Raw genomic sequence first — 14780 nt, forward strand, 5'->3', positions numbered from 1 at the left:
CAGGCCAGTCACTTGGTGATCACAGTCCAGCAGACTGCACTCTCAGGCTATGACATCTTCAAACGGCTCAGACCATATCTAATTCTATCATCAATGTAGTGTGTTTGAGGTCATTTAAGTAAAAGTGCTTTACAAACCATGCAACCAGCCAGCATGACTCTCCAGGCCCACAGAAGGTCACAGGAAGGAGTCAGTGACCAGGGCCCAGGCAGGCATCACCAGAACTGGCAAGGTGGACATCACCTCCCAGCAGGAGGGTGCATCCAGGTGACACGCAGCCTGCTCCCACCATCTCCTCTTTCCCCTGGAGCCCTCGAACTCATCAAATGCATTTAAGGTCATTGACCAGGGCAGGGGGTGGCCCAAGCAAAGTTAAAAGATGTCTAGAAACTCCTTGAGCCTCTAACTGCATCTTAAACTAGACAGCCAGGCACCCAAAGTCTAGAAATATTTTTATTTTTTTCGAAACAGTGTCCTGTTCTGTTGCCCAGGCTGAAGGGCAGTCATGAGACTTCAGATCACTGCAACCTCCAACTCCCAGGTTCAGGCAATTCTCCTGCCTCAGCCTCATGAATAGCTGGGATCACAGGTGTGTGCCACCATGCCTGGCTAATTTTTTTGTATTTTGAATAGAGAAGGGGTTTTATTATGTTGGCCGGGCTGTTCTCGAACTCCTGACCTCAGGTGATCCACCCATCTCAGTCTCCCAAAGTGTGGAGATTACAGGAGTGAGCCACCATGCCCGGCCTTGAGAAATAGTGTTTGTTTTGTTTGGTTTTGGTTTTGGTTTTGAGACTGGAGTTTAGCTCTGTCACCCAGGCTGGAGTGCAATGGCACATCTCAGCTCACTGCACAGGTGTCTGCCACCACGCCCGACTAATCTGTGTATTTTTAGTAGAGATGGGGTTTTGCCATGTTGTTTGGACTGGTCTCAAACTCCTAACCTCAGATGATTCGCTCACTTTAACCTCCCAAAGCGCTGGGATTATAGGTGTGAGCCTCAGCGTCCAGCAGAGAGAAATGGTTTTCTGTGGCAGAGTGAAGAGAAGAGAGAAGAAAGAACTCAAAGGGAGCCTGAAGCGCCACCAGAACCACCTGCTAGGGCCACCTGCTAATGGAGCATACCTCTTCCCCACCCGGCAGAGCAGACTGAGCCTATCCACAAGCCAGTAACCTACAGAGGGAAGGGCACCAGAGACACTGAGGCCCTGTGGGTGTCCCTGCAGCAGGGCCTCAAGCTGCTCCCTACCAATTCTCAGTAGGTCAGCTCTACTGAGTGACCAAGAAGACAGTCACCATATTCCCAACACAATACCCTCACAATGCTGCCTTTTCACATTTCACTCAAATGCTTTCAAAATCTTTAAAAATACAAATTCACTTTAGGTACAATCCATCATGTACAGTCTATAAAGAAAACCCCATTCAGTACTATTTTCATGTCTGACGACAGAAAGCCAACGTAAGTGGCAGTGAGACCGTGCAAGAGCCTGCCTGCCTCACTCCTGCTGCTGCACAGTCAGAGGCGGAGAGGCCGGGGATCAAGCCAGACACAAGCGGCTCGCCAAGAGCTCCATTTCTGACCATTCCCTCCTTAGGCAACCCCGTGGTCCCCACTCCCAGGAGGTCACCACACAGATGCTGCACTTACTGCATAGCAGACAGCATTCCAGAATTCCCTGGCTCAAGCTGACTTCCCACTCAGCCTACCAGGTAGCTGGGACCACGGGTGTGCGCCGCCATGCCTGCCAACTGGGTCAAATTTGTCTGTGAGAGAAGCAAAGGGGATGTTAGAGTTTCTCCTGTTCCTCAGATTTTTGTTTTTAAGTCAAGTCATTACAGATTAAGAAAATATAATACCACCTTCCAAAGAACAATTTATCTACTTTTAATGTAGGTTTACAACAAAATGGAAATCCAAACTTCAAGTTTTCCATTAACATAATGACTCAATAAAAAAGACTCCATGTTAAAAATCAGTCACTTTTTTTTTAAGCTTGATTATTAAAACATACTAATCCTCCCTTCTGAAGGCAGTGCGACCAATGTTACTTGTGTGTCCAGGGACCGTCCACACTGCCCTGCTGCCCCAACATTTACCCAAGGAGACGCTGGAAACCTAGCCACTAGCTCCCTAGCAAGCAGCCCTCTTTTCCCAGCAGGGACCGCAGAGGATAGAGAGCCCGGCACACAACATGAAGCTGTGGGGGCACAGGGGGCTTTTCCCCCGGAAGAATGGCAGCGGCCCACAGTGACCTTGTATACTGAAAGATGCCCTTGGGGAACACTGTTTCCAAAAGCAGCCTGCAGGGCACAAGTCAAGACTGAATCTCAAATCTTGTCTCATCCAGGAAAGTGATTCCCTTACCTTCTGCTAGGTGGAAAAGCAGACACGCTCATAAGCTATTGAAGTTTTTTATTAAAGAAAACCATTGACTGTTAAGATTCCATCAATCCAAAACAGCACTGTAGAATCCTTCCAGACAAGATGACTTGTAAACAGCATCTCCAAAAAGCAGAAGCCTGAAGAGTCAGTCCTATCACAGTCAGAGCTTTGTGCGAATGGACAGGGATGTGCCAGCAATCCACCTTTACCCAGTTCCCCACACCTAAACTACCAGGTCAAGGGCATGAAAGGCTTGGCAGTGAGGAGGGTGGCCCTAACCCAGGTGCTGTTTCCACTGGATGCTCTGGAGGCCACCTGTGGTGACAGGCTAGGGCTGCTTTCAGATGTCCTGGAAAGTACAGGAGCCACAGAAGGCCCCAATGATATGGAGGAAGTCTCTGCCCTGCCAAGAGCAGGGAGGGTAGGAGAGGTAGGTTACGCGGCCACCACTGGATTTGTCACTCAGGCTGGTGTACCATGGCACAATCTTGGCTTACTGCAACCTCCGCCTCCTGGGTTCAAGCATTTCTCCTGCCTCAGTCTCCCGAGTAGCTGAGATTACAGGTGCAGACTACCATGCCCTGCTGATTTTTTTTTTTTTTTTTAAATAGAGATAGGGTTTCACCATGTTGCGCAGGCTGGTCTCAAACTCCTGAACTCAAGTGATCTGCCCACTCGGCCTCCCAAAGTGCTGGGATTACAGGATGGAGCCACTGTGCCCGGCCTAGTTTCCTCTTAGGTGGAATAATAACGTCTACCTCACAAAACCTTTAAGGATTAAAAGGGGATGTAGCCAGTGTGATACGAACATGCAGGAACTATTCCAGCTGGGCCTATTGTCCTTCATTCTGGAATCTGGCAGAGTTCTGCATAGTATCTCGCACTAAACAGGTTCTAAATATTTAATGAATAGGAGGAGACATGTCAGACAATGGGAATAATCATGCTGATCTGCATGAGGAAGATGTATCAAAAAACAAAAGCCAAAAAAAAAATTATGAAAGTGCTTGTAATAAAGATTAATTTAATTTTGAGGGCTACGAATAAGTAAAGCTTAAACCACTATGTGTCAAAAATGAAAGTGGGTTCCTAGACCCCAGCGTTTGCTGACTGGAACACAGCAGAGTCTGCAACTCACAGGGTGCTCCTCCCCACCTCCCTAGCCCTATTGGAGACTTCACCCATCACAGCCTAGGTTCCAGGCAGGCTCCCTAGGCCACTCAGCTGCTGTGAGCCCAATGTTCTCCTGAGGTCAATGGGCTGGCGGTAGGAGCCTCTGACCTGTGTCTCTTCAAAACACGGGCATGATCTGGGACTGCAGTTCCATAGTCATCTGCAAGTCCCTGGAAAGCAGATGTCCTCCTCTCCTCCACACCTGCTACACTGCTTTCAGTCATCAGGAAACTTCTCGTTAGAAAAATAGGTCCTGGGCCAGGCATGGTGACTCCGGCCCCTAATCCCAGCACTCTGGGAAAAAGCCGTTCCCACAGTGCAGGACTGGGTTTTTACATAACAGCTTGCCATCAGAGTTCCTTCTACACCAATGCTGCTCCCAAGATTATGGAGCTGGAAAGAGTACAGTCTATTCTTCTGGCAGTATGCAGTCCTTCCCTGGTGCTCAGCCAGTTTACTTGCTGGCATAATTCTTCCTGTTAAGACGCTGCCTTAAAATTGACCAAGCATCTCACTTTTTAGACCAGGAGTCTCTTTGATCATTTTAGTGGTGGTGTTGCCTATTCTTGGTCCTCTTTAATCTTGTCCTGTGGTTAAGCCTGGTCACTTGGCTGAGGAGAGGGCAGGATGGAGGGATGCATAGCAGGAGCACAACAGAGGTGGGGTAGAGAAACTACTCTGTATGATACCACAATGGTGGGTCCATGTCAGGATACGTTCGTCCAACCACAGACTGCACAGCACCGGGTGGACCCTAAAGTTGTGTGGCCTGTGGGTGATGACACTGTGTCCAGGGGGATCACAACTACAACAAATGGCCATGCTTGTAGGGATGCTGAGCCCTGGGGTGCAGGGGAACCCTCTGTACTTTATGCTCAATTTTGCTATGAACCTATGCTCAATTTTGCAGTGAACCTAAAGCTAATATAAAAAATAAAGTCTACTATTTTAAAAGTGACCGTACTGTCAGAAAGACAAAATGTCCTGCAGCACGGGGCTTGGATTCACATAGCACAGAGTCTGCTCCCAGAGCACAGGGAGGTCCAGTGCACCAGGACCAAGAAGTTGAGTGACACAACAGAGGACAGCCTCTGCCCCAGGTCTCCCTGTGCTGGAGGCTGGTCATCTGACAGGAACCCCTGTAGCCACCTGGACCAGCTGTACACACCTATGACGCCTGATGCCCTCCACCCTCTACAGATGCCCTCTCACAGGCTCCGCCCCCCTCAGATTCACAAACACTTCCCCTTCTGCCCCAGTGCTGTCTGGCATGGCGCCCCAGACCAAGATGGAAAGGGAGACCTGCATGCACGTGGACAAATCCACAACACACTGGTCCTCAAGTTTCCTCAGTATTAAACATTTATCTCTTTCTTCCCCTCCCTCCTGCTCCCAGACGAAGTCTTGCTCTGTTGCCCAGGTTGAAGTGCTGTGGCACAATCTCAACTCACTGAAACCTCCACTTTCCGAGTTCAAGCAATTCTCCTACCTCAGCCTCCCAATTAGCTAGGATTATAGATGACTGCCACCACACCTGGCTAACGTTTGTATTTTTAGTAGAGATGGGATTTTTCCATGTTAGCCAGGCTGGTCTCGAACTCCTGACCTCATGATCCACCACCTTGGCCTCCCAAAGTGCTGGGATTACAGTGTGAGCCACTATACCTGGCATTAAATTTCTCACTTGATTATGCAGCCACTAAATATCACATTGGGAAAATGGGAAATTAATGCTAAGCTTTAAAATGCAGAACATGAAACTTTATATACAGTGTAATCCTCATTTCATAAAAAATACATGATATTTTCAACATTTTAGATTTAGATGTTTTATCTTGGGTGGTAGGATGACACACAATTTTTACTTTCTTCTCTATACTTTATTTACTAGTGTTATGAGTTGGAATGTGTCCCCCAAAAATGATATGTTGAAGTCCTAGCCCCACAACAACATAGACTATGGCCTTCCTGGGAAACAGGGTCTTTGCTAATGATCAAGGTGAGATCACTACACTAAGGTAGGCCCTCATCCCACAGGACTAGTTTCCTTCTAGAAAGGGTAGGTGTGGACACGGAGATGTGCACACAGGGAGAACACCCTGTGAAGGTGGAGACAGAGATCGTGGTGATGCGCCCAAAAGCCCAGGCACACAAGAGACTGCCCCCATCCCCTAGAACCTGGAGAGAGGCCTGGAGCAGATGCCCCCCACCACAGCATCCCAGAAGGAACCAGCCCTGCAGACCACTTGGGCCTCAAAGCCTTGGGAGAACAAATCCTTGCTGTTGAAGTTCCTGGTCTGTGGTGATTTTTCACAGCAGCCCCAAGAGACTCCCACACCAAGTTTCGCTCTCTGTCCATGGACAGACGTCTTTAATAATGGAAACCCTGATTTTTCCATAAGGCATTGAATCTGTGTAACTTTTAGAGTAAAGATGAGGACTTACAGTTTACTGCATGAAAGCACAGCCCTTCCAACAAAGGCAGGCAAAATGTGGAGACAATTATGTATGGGTGCCTACACTTTACTTACACCAGTTCTTTGTAGAAAGGATGAGGCTTGTCTCAGTGATATTAATGTATAGTTAACATGAACTCCTAATCTTAGCAAGCCACAATAAGGTATCTGGGATTGAGCGCTTATTTAATTGGTAGGTACATGCATTTAAATTTTAGGTAGTGGCTCAGCCTGTACCTAACACATGAGGAAGTGGAGGCAGGAAGATCGTTTGACTCCAGGAGTTCACGAGCACAGTGGGAATGATAGGGAGACCTGGTCTCTAGATAAACATTTAAAAATTGTATGAGTATGGTTACGCACACCTACTCAGGAGGCTGAGGTGGGACGATTGGGCCTGGGAGTTCAAGCCTTGGGTGAGCTGTGAGGGGGGCAGCACTGTGGGGTGAGGTGAAGGGGGTGGTTCCGCCGGAGGAGGTGAGGAGGCGGTTCTGCACAGTGAGTAGAGGGGGAGGGGCTCTGCCAGTTGCGATGGGGGAGCTCTTCGGGCTGAGGTGAGGGGGCAACTGTGTGGGATGAGGTAGGGTGAGGGCTCTGCGGAATGAGGTGGGTGGGGGCGGCACTGCGAGAGGAGGTGGGGTGTGGGACACTGCAGGCTGAGGTAGCGCGGGGTCTGCAGACAATCCAGGCTCTCCCGGGAGACGGAACCCAATCAGGGCCAGCACTGTGCCGCTCCCAACAAAGCACGGCACCCTAGCCTTCCAACGGTGCCCTCATTTCAGCCTGGGCTCCAGCTCTAGAGTAAGGTCAGTTACCTCGGCCCCCTCACCATCAAACACCAGGCACCACGTAGGCACTGCCTTAGGAGGTGCCCAACACTACCAAGGTCACTCAGCTGTGTGGTGGCAGGTGACCTTGAACGCTGCTGTCATCACTGCGCACAGACACCTCATCAACCACTCAGTGTGATGTGCCCTGGCGCTTTCAGGTAAAACACTGCAGAGAAACTTCCTGTTGGCAGACAGACTCCGCACTCCCTAGGGCCTGATCTGCTACCTCTCTTCTGCTTTACCGGCACTTACAGGAAGCATTTAATGTGTACTAACTCATATCAGTCACAAAGATATTGTGAACAATCCTGTGTGGCCCTGCTCCCCCACTCCTGACTGGCCCCAGCACCACCAGTGGAAGAACATGGAGAAGCTCATCCGTAGGGATCTCCACTGAGGACACAAGTCTGCTGGAGGATCTGCTACCGTAGGGAGCAGCAGAGCCCACGCAGGTAAGGGCAGAGTGGGGAACCCAAGTCCAGAGGAAGCTTATCAGTAAGCGAGGCCCTGCAATCTAGGAGAGCACCCCAGGAAGCCCACAGATAAAGTAACCGGACACATGTTCAACTAGGATTGGGCAATGAGGGCGGCTTAAAAAAAAAAAAGTACACCCCCAAACAGACAAAGGCTGGCAACCACTTACATAAAAGCCCTGCGCCTCCTGGAGAAGGGGTTCAAAATGCTTCTTTAGGTGAGCAGGACAGCAAGTGCTTTTAATCCCAGCTACTTAGAGGGTGAGGCAGGAGGATCACTTGAGGCCAGAAGTTTGAGGCCAATCTGGGCAGCAGAGCAAGCCCACCTCTAAAAAAATAAAAATAAAAAAATTTGGCAGGTGTGGTGACATATGCCTGGAGTCCCAGCTACTTGGATGGCTGAGGAAGCGACATCGTTTGAGTCCAAGAGTTGAGGCTGCAGTAAGCCATGACTGCACTCTAGCCTGGGCAACAGAGCAAGACTTATCTCTTAAAAAAGCAAAACAAAAACACATCTTTGTATTTATAGGGCACAGAGTGGTAGCAAGATTATAAAATTAAAATAGAGTGAAAGAACGCAAGAGACTCAGAACATGGCAAACTTATAACTAAAATTCCAAACTACAAGAAACTCTCAGAGCAAACACCACACCACATGTAGGCTGCAAACCAGGCACATGTTTGTGAAGAACCAGGAGTCCTCTTAGCACCAACAGACAGTCATGGGCATGGCCCATAGGTGGCTCCACCCACCAGCCTCAGGCAGTGTGGGGCTGAGAGGGAAAGCCTATTTGGGCTACTGTAGAGCCCCGTTCTAGTCTCTTACCCATCCTCACCAAGGCACTAAATCATGAACAAAGACTCTGAGACCATCAACATCTGTGTAACTAAGGAAAATTGAAGTGCAGGAAGCAACACATTTTTGGAATCAAAGGGCATGAAAAAATCACCTTCACTGAAAACATTGAAAAGGTACAACCCTATTATGCCTCCTACTGGGAAAAATTTTCCTCTACTTTTAAAGCATTAATAGCCACAAAGTATTATCTTATTATTCTAGTGTCTTTCAGAAAATGAGCCATCAGTTTGAAGGGTATGGGGTAAAGGGAAAAGAAGGAAAAAGCTGCCTTTGAAAACGCTGTTGACTGGCAAAGTTACCAGCACTCTATCAGGCGAATGCCTGGGTCAGGAGAAGAGAGATGCAGTCACTTTTATGAATCCTGAAAACCTGTTGATTGTCAAAGTTACCAGCACTCTTATCAGGCTAATGCCTGGGTCAAGAGAAGACAGACACAGTTGCTGTTATGGATCCTGAGGGTGAGAAACTCTGCATGCCACAAAGTGGCATGTTTAACCTTCCTACAAGAGCACAGAGGTGAAGCCTGGAAAACAGGCAGGGACAGGCACAGGTGGCCATGTGCTCAGCCATGCCTGACAAAGACATTCTGAGGATGAAAGGCATCATGTATCCAAATGCCACTTTGAGGCTGAATGTACTACACAAATAAAGAAATACCGTATATCACACTGTTGACTTTTGGTTGGCTTTCTTTCCTTTAAAGTGAATTTGTAGACAAATATTGTGTCCACAGACTACCATAATGTAGTTTGTTGTTTTAAATAAAACTGAAAGCAGATTTCCAAAAAGAGACATCTAATAACTTCTCCTCTCCCATCCTACCAGGGCCATAGTCCACACCACAGCTGGACGTCTCGTCATACGGTCTCACAGGACAACTACCCACACCAGTTAACCTGGTGACACAGTAGAGTCAAGGAAGGGACACAACAAAACCTTTCCCTGTTCATATTTCTCTGTGGTTATTTCTACATGAGTTTCATGGCAGTTTTTCTCCAGAATCTGTGTTCTCAAATAATTTTTACTAGCTTATAATAGATGCCTTACTTTAGCAATAGAAAAGGAAGAGAAAACACAGTCTAGTCAGGTGTCACTTAACAACAGGAACATATTCTGAGAAATGAGTCATGAGGAAATTTCATTATCACATATACATCCTGGAGTGCACATCCACAAACCTACATGGTCCAGCCTATTGCATACTCTGAGGCTGAGTCGGGCAGCTTATGGCTACTAGGCAATAAACCTGGACAGTGTGCTACTGTACTGGACACTGTAGCAACTGTAACATATGATATTTGTGTATCTAAACCCAACTCAACGTAGAAAAGGTTTAGTAAGAATATAGTATTAAGATCTTATGGAAGGTCGAGTGCGGTGGCTTACACCTGTAATCCCAGCACTTTGGGAGGCTGAGGCGAGCGGATCACAAGGTCATGAGTTTGAGACCAGCCTGGCCAACATAGTGGAAACTCAGGCTGGAGTGCAGTGATATGATCTCAGCTCACTGTAGCCTCGACCTCCTGGGCTCAGGCGATCCTCCCACCTCAGCTTCCCCAAGTAACTGTGACTACAGTCATGCGCCACCACACCTGGCTCATTTATTTTTTTTGGTAGAAACAGGGTTCTCACTATGTTGTCCAGGCTGGTCTTGAACTCCTGGGTTGCAGCAATCCTCCTGCCTCAGACTTACAAAGTGCTGAGATTATAGGCCTGAGCCACCAAGCCTGAGCCATCATGCCCGGCTTTACAGGTAACTTTCCTGTCGGCCTTCCTGACTGCTGCAAGTAAAGTATGTTCTCACAGGGAAAATTCAGGAATGCACCAAAGTGTCCTCAAGGCCTGTCCACGAAGCTCCTCCTTCCAGTCAGACCCTGGTGCTCAGGGCTCAAATCCCTCACATCTTCCCCCAGCGTTCTTCACAAAGGATGCACTGCAAGAAATGCCAGCTTATCTATAGCAAAGCTCCAGAAAGAATAATCCCAGAACTTTGGGAAGCCAACGCGGGCAGATCACCTGAGGTCAGTGGTCCGAGAACAGTCTGGCCAACATGGTAAAACCCCATCTCTACTAAAAATACAAAAACTTAGCCAGGCATGGTGGCACACGCCTGTAATCTCAGCTAATCAGGAGGCTGAGGAGGGAGAATTGCTTGAACCCCAAAGGCAGAGGTCGCAGTGAGCCAAGATCGCATAATTGCACTCCAGTCTGGGTGATAGAAGGAGACTCCGTCTAAAAAAAAAAAAAAAGAAAAAGAAAAGAAAAAATACAGCCAGAAAATCACCTAAGTCTGGTTATGCCCTTTGTTTTCTATTTCTTAATAATAAAAACACAGCAAGGGGTTTGGTGCTGTGAGCAACAGGCTCTCTGATAGTCGGCACCCACACGTGCTGGACAGACATGTCTCATGCCAGCAACACTGACAGAAACACAGACCCTCACCACCAGGTCACAGTGGGCATCAGAAACCCAGAGCACAGCCTCAGTCACACTCCTGAGGGCGACAACAAACCAGCCAGCGCACTTGGAGACTTGTGGTCAGTCTTAGAGAAGAAGCAGCAGCTGCTGAGAAGAATGCACTGGCAAAGAAGCCACCATGTACCGTGACAACACAACATGTTTGCTGGCCATGCCCAGCATCAGCACGCAGACATGCACGCACCAGAGGCTGCAGCAAGTAAGTGTTCCCCCAGTGTTTATCGTCTGGATAGAGACAGAAAGAGAGACAAGGGAAGCCCAGGGCAGGAGATCAAACACAGAGTTTAGTTAACCAGTACTCCGGTGCTGGCATCTGGAAGGAGGACAGACTTCTGAAGAAGAAGATGGACCTCAGTGCCTCCCTCGCACTAATAAGAGATCCCACCAAGCATGAAACACAGCACAGGACAAAGCCTTGTGCCCAGGACAGGGTGTCCTCCTGGAAGCAGCAGAACGGTCAGCTGTGGAATACAGAGGGGGAAAAGGAAAAGGGAACAGGAGATAAATCAGCAACATTAAGAACATGAGGACAGGTGCGGGGGCTCATGCCTGTAATTCCAACACTTTGGGAGGCAAAAGGTGGGGGTGCAGATCAGTTGAGGTCAGGAGTTTGAGACTAGCCTGGCCAACGTGGTGAAACCCCGTCTCTACTAAAAAAACAAAAAATTAGCCAGGAATGGTGGCAGGCACCTGTAATCACAGGTACTCGGGAGGCTGAGGCTGGAGAATCCCTTACACACAGAAGGCGGAGGTTGCAGTGAACTGAGATGCACCACTGCACTTCAGCCTGGGCAACAGGAGTGAAACTCCACCTCAAAAAAGAAAAAAAAAAAAAAAAAAAGAACATGCAGACAGAAAACAGTGACCTAAGAAGGCACACAGGGAACATCAGCATCTTAAGGAAAAGACTGAAAAGGACTGACAGAAAAAGATTCATATTTTTATATAAGGAACATGAGGAAAAAAAGAAAAAAAATATTAAAGGAAAAGACTAATAGATGACATGGCCAGAGGTTTAAAGAAAGAGACACTGAGATGAAACCAGGAAGCCTCTGCGACATTGAGCTGCCTTCCTAGGCCCTTGACAGCATTTCCTGCCAGCAGGACCCCTGACCCAAGCCAAAAAGTTCACCTGTCAAGACTGTTGTATGACAGTCGCACACACCTAAGAAACTAACTCCCTCTGGGCTGGGCAAAGTGGATCACACCTGTAATCTATGCACTTTGGGAAGCCAAGGCAGGTAGATCGCTGGAGTCCAGGAGTTCAAGACCAGCGTAGGTAACATGGCGAGATGCCGTCTCTACCAAATACACACACTCGCGCGCACGCACACACACACAGAATTAGCCAGACATGGTGGTGTGCCCCTGAAGTCCCAGCTACTTGAGAGGCTGAGAGACTGAATAGGAGGATGGCTTGAGCCCAGGAGGGAGAGGTTGCAATGAGCTGTGGTCGCACCACTGCACTCCCACCTGGGTGAAAGAGACAGATCCTGTTTCCCCACCCCCCCAAAAAAAATAAGAAAAATTAACTCTTTTGTCCACATAGTAAAACTCAGTCTTCCATTAACTTCAAAAAGTCAAACTGATAAATTTTTAAGTAAAGAACAAACACACCTATAGAGAAGCATGGAAAATCACTGCTGTCACTCCCCAGCCACAGTTGCCACCCAGTGGTACTGCCCCCTGCCCTCAAGCTAGTCCCAGACTCAAACAGGAAGCCACTGCATGTGTGTGACCACTCGGCCAGGGAAAGAGAGGCCAAGACAGCTCTAAGGACTTGCACATGACCCCTGAGAAGGCTGCACTGTTTGGCAAGCTCTGCATGCATATAGATACTTGGCCAACAAACTCCCTGAGAGAGCTCACACCAGTGCTGTTCCTTTCAACGAAGCCCAGTTCTCCACCCCAGAGAAGTGGCAGCCCTTCCACATTCACTTTAGCCTTGGGCTACCACAGACATGGTGACCAGGACAAAGAGGCATGAAGCTGGCAAAACCACCTGGTTTGATGCACAAAAAGGCCAGCATCAGCCCCCAGTTTCCTGGGCAGAGGAGGAAGAGGATGACAGGTACACAGGCCATTAGAAACGGCCTAGCTTTACCCTGAGTGTGGTGGCAACTGGTCAGCCCAGATTCCCTTGCCCTGCTCTGGCACACCGCAGGCCTGCTGCATCTGGCAGGAGCATAACACCAGATGCCCAGGCTGATGAGTGGAAGTGAGGACCCTTGAGATAAGCATGAAAGATCCCCAGCCATGCTCATGGCTACACCAGCACCCCCTCACACCCCTCACCACTCTTCCTAGAGTGCAGCACTAATATGACTGCCTCTGGCCTCAGGATGGTGGAGCAGGACCCCAGGACTCACTCACTCACTTCACTGATCAGCCATGGAATCCTGAATTCAAACCCTACTTCCTAAACATCCCCTGAGGCCTAGATTCCTCTTGTAATAAAAACAAGGAAAACGCAATTTTCTGGGATTTTTTAGGGAGAAAAGAGAACATAAGTGAAGATATTTAGCAGAGCATGTGCCTCTCACAGTGCTTAGGAGTTACTGTAAAATACAAGTGAAAAAGCCATTGTGGAATGCAGCTTCCAAAAGGAGGAATACAGGAAAGGCGGCCCCAACCCTGCCTCTGGGAGTAAAACCGAGAAGAGTCACAGCCACAGCACAGAATTCAGAAAAACCAACTGCACAAAAGCCAGAGCAGTCAAGGGAAGCTGGCGGCCCAGGCCAGTGGGCCCTGGGGCCGGGTACCAGGCCCCTTAAAGAGCAGAAAACAGATTTTTTAGATGAAGCTGACAGTCTAAGGAAATGAGATGAGCTCACACACCTGATGACAGCTTCCCTCAGCAATTCCCCGTCTCCACAGGACTTAGACCAAGTTCTGGTGTTAGATAAATCACTAGGCTACAACAAAGCTCAAACCCCCACAGGCTCCAGCATCCCAGCCACCAACACAACTCTGTTCAAGATCCACCTATCAACAGGGGTGGGGTGGGAAGATGTTCCCCATCCTTAGTCCATTCTTTCTCCATGGGTTGCTGCCAGCATTTCCCATGGTTGTTGTCTTGTGCATGTCACGGCCCTGCCCACAGCACAAAAACATACAGGGGTGAGGGAGATGAGCAAGACAGCCAGCTTCTTAAAAGAGCAAGAAAGGCTGGGTGCCATGGCTCATGCCTGTAATTACACAGCTCTGGGAGGCAGAGGAGGGAGGATTGCTTAAGGCTAGAAGTTCAAAGTCAGTCTGAGGAACATAGCAAGATCTTGTCTCTACCAAAACACACACACACACACACACACACACACACACACACACACACACAGACACACACACAAACAAAAAGTGGTTGTTGTGTTACTAAAAGTTTCCACTATAACACTAAAAGTTTAGAATACAGGATTACAAGGTCAAAATATCCTGGTGGCCGGGCGCAGTGGCTCAAGCCTGTAATCCCAGCACTTTGGGAGGCCAAGGCGGGCGGATCACAAGGTCAGGAGATAGAGACCATCTTGGCTAACACCGTGAAACCCCGTCTCTACTAAAAAAATACAAAAAAGTAGCTGGGCGAGGTGGCCGGCACCTGTAGTCCCAGCTACTCCAGAGGCTGAGGCTGGAGAATGGCCTGAACCCGGAGGGCGGAGCTTGCAGTGGGCCGAGATCGTGCCACTGCACTCCAACCTGGGGCACAGAGCAAGACTCCGTCTCAAAAAAAAAAAAAAAAAAAAAAAAATTCCTGGCATTTTTTAGGATTTCTTTAACAAAATCTGATCATATCTAAACTGGCATCTTTCAGCTCACTCCTCAATTTCAATCTAAATTTAAAACACTGTTTGCCTTTCAGCTACAGGCCAGAATTTAACACAGAAGAGGTAACACACAGAAGCCAAGCCAGTGGGTACAGTCCTTTGAGCATCACCTAAAGCCTCATAAAATCATCACAAAGTCCATCCCCAAAGTCTGTATTAGTAAGCCACCAGTATTCAATATTTAGAAATTTTGTTCCCACTAACAAAAAACAGGCAAAATAAATTTTAAACAAAGGCTGACTGAATCCAGGAAATGGACAGAATAAAGAGAAAAAGACTCATGGATGGTGGTGGTGGGAGTGATGGT

General features: G+C 48.3%; 1 long non-coding RNA gene and 1 pseudogene across 4 annotated transcripts in view; one reads left to right on the forward strand and one right to left on the reverse strand.

Annotated features, from left to right (window-relative positions):
• Positions 1 to 14780, forward strand: part of LOC106995414 (RNA-binding motif protein, Y chromosome, family 1 member B-like) — a 653515-nt pseudogene that overhangs the window by 516865 nt on the left and 121870 nt on the right. The window lies entirely within an intron of this gene.
• Positions 1 to 14780, reverse strand: part of LOC106995415 (uncharacterized) — a 146831-nt gene that overhangs the window by 126834 nt on the left and 5217 nt on the right. For all 3 annotated transcript variants that reach the window (XR_013413288.1, XR_013413289.1, XR_003727718.2), the window contains exon 2: positions 1652 to 1767. This is a non-coding gene — a long non-coding RNA (uncharacterized LOC106995415). The remainder of the gene's footprint in view (positions 1 to 1651; positions 1768 to 14780) is intronic.

The sequence above is a fragment of the Macaca mulatta genome, chromosome Y (genome assembly GCF_049350105.2).
Source record: "Macaca mulatta isolate MMU2019108-1 chromosome Y, T2T-MMU8v2.0, whole genome shotgun sequence".
NCBI lineage: Eukaryota > Metazoa > Chordata > Mammalia > Primates > Cercopithecidae > Macaca > Macaca mulatta.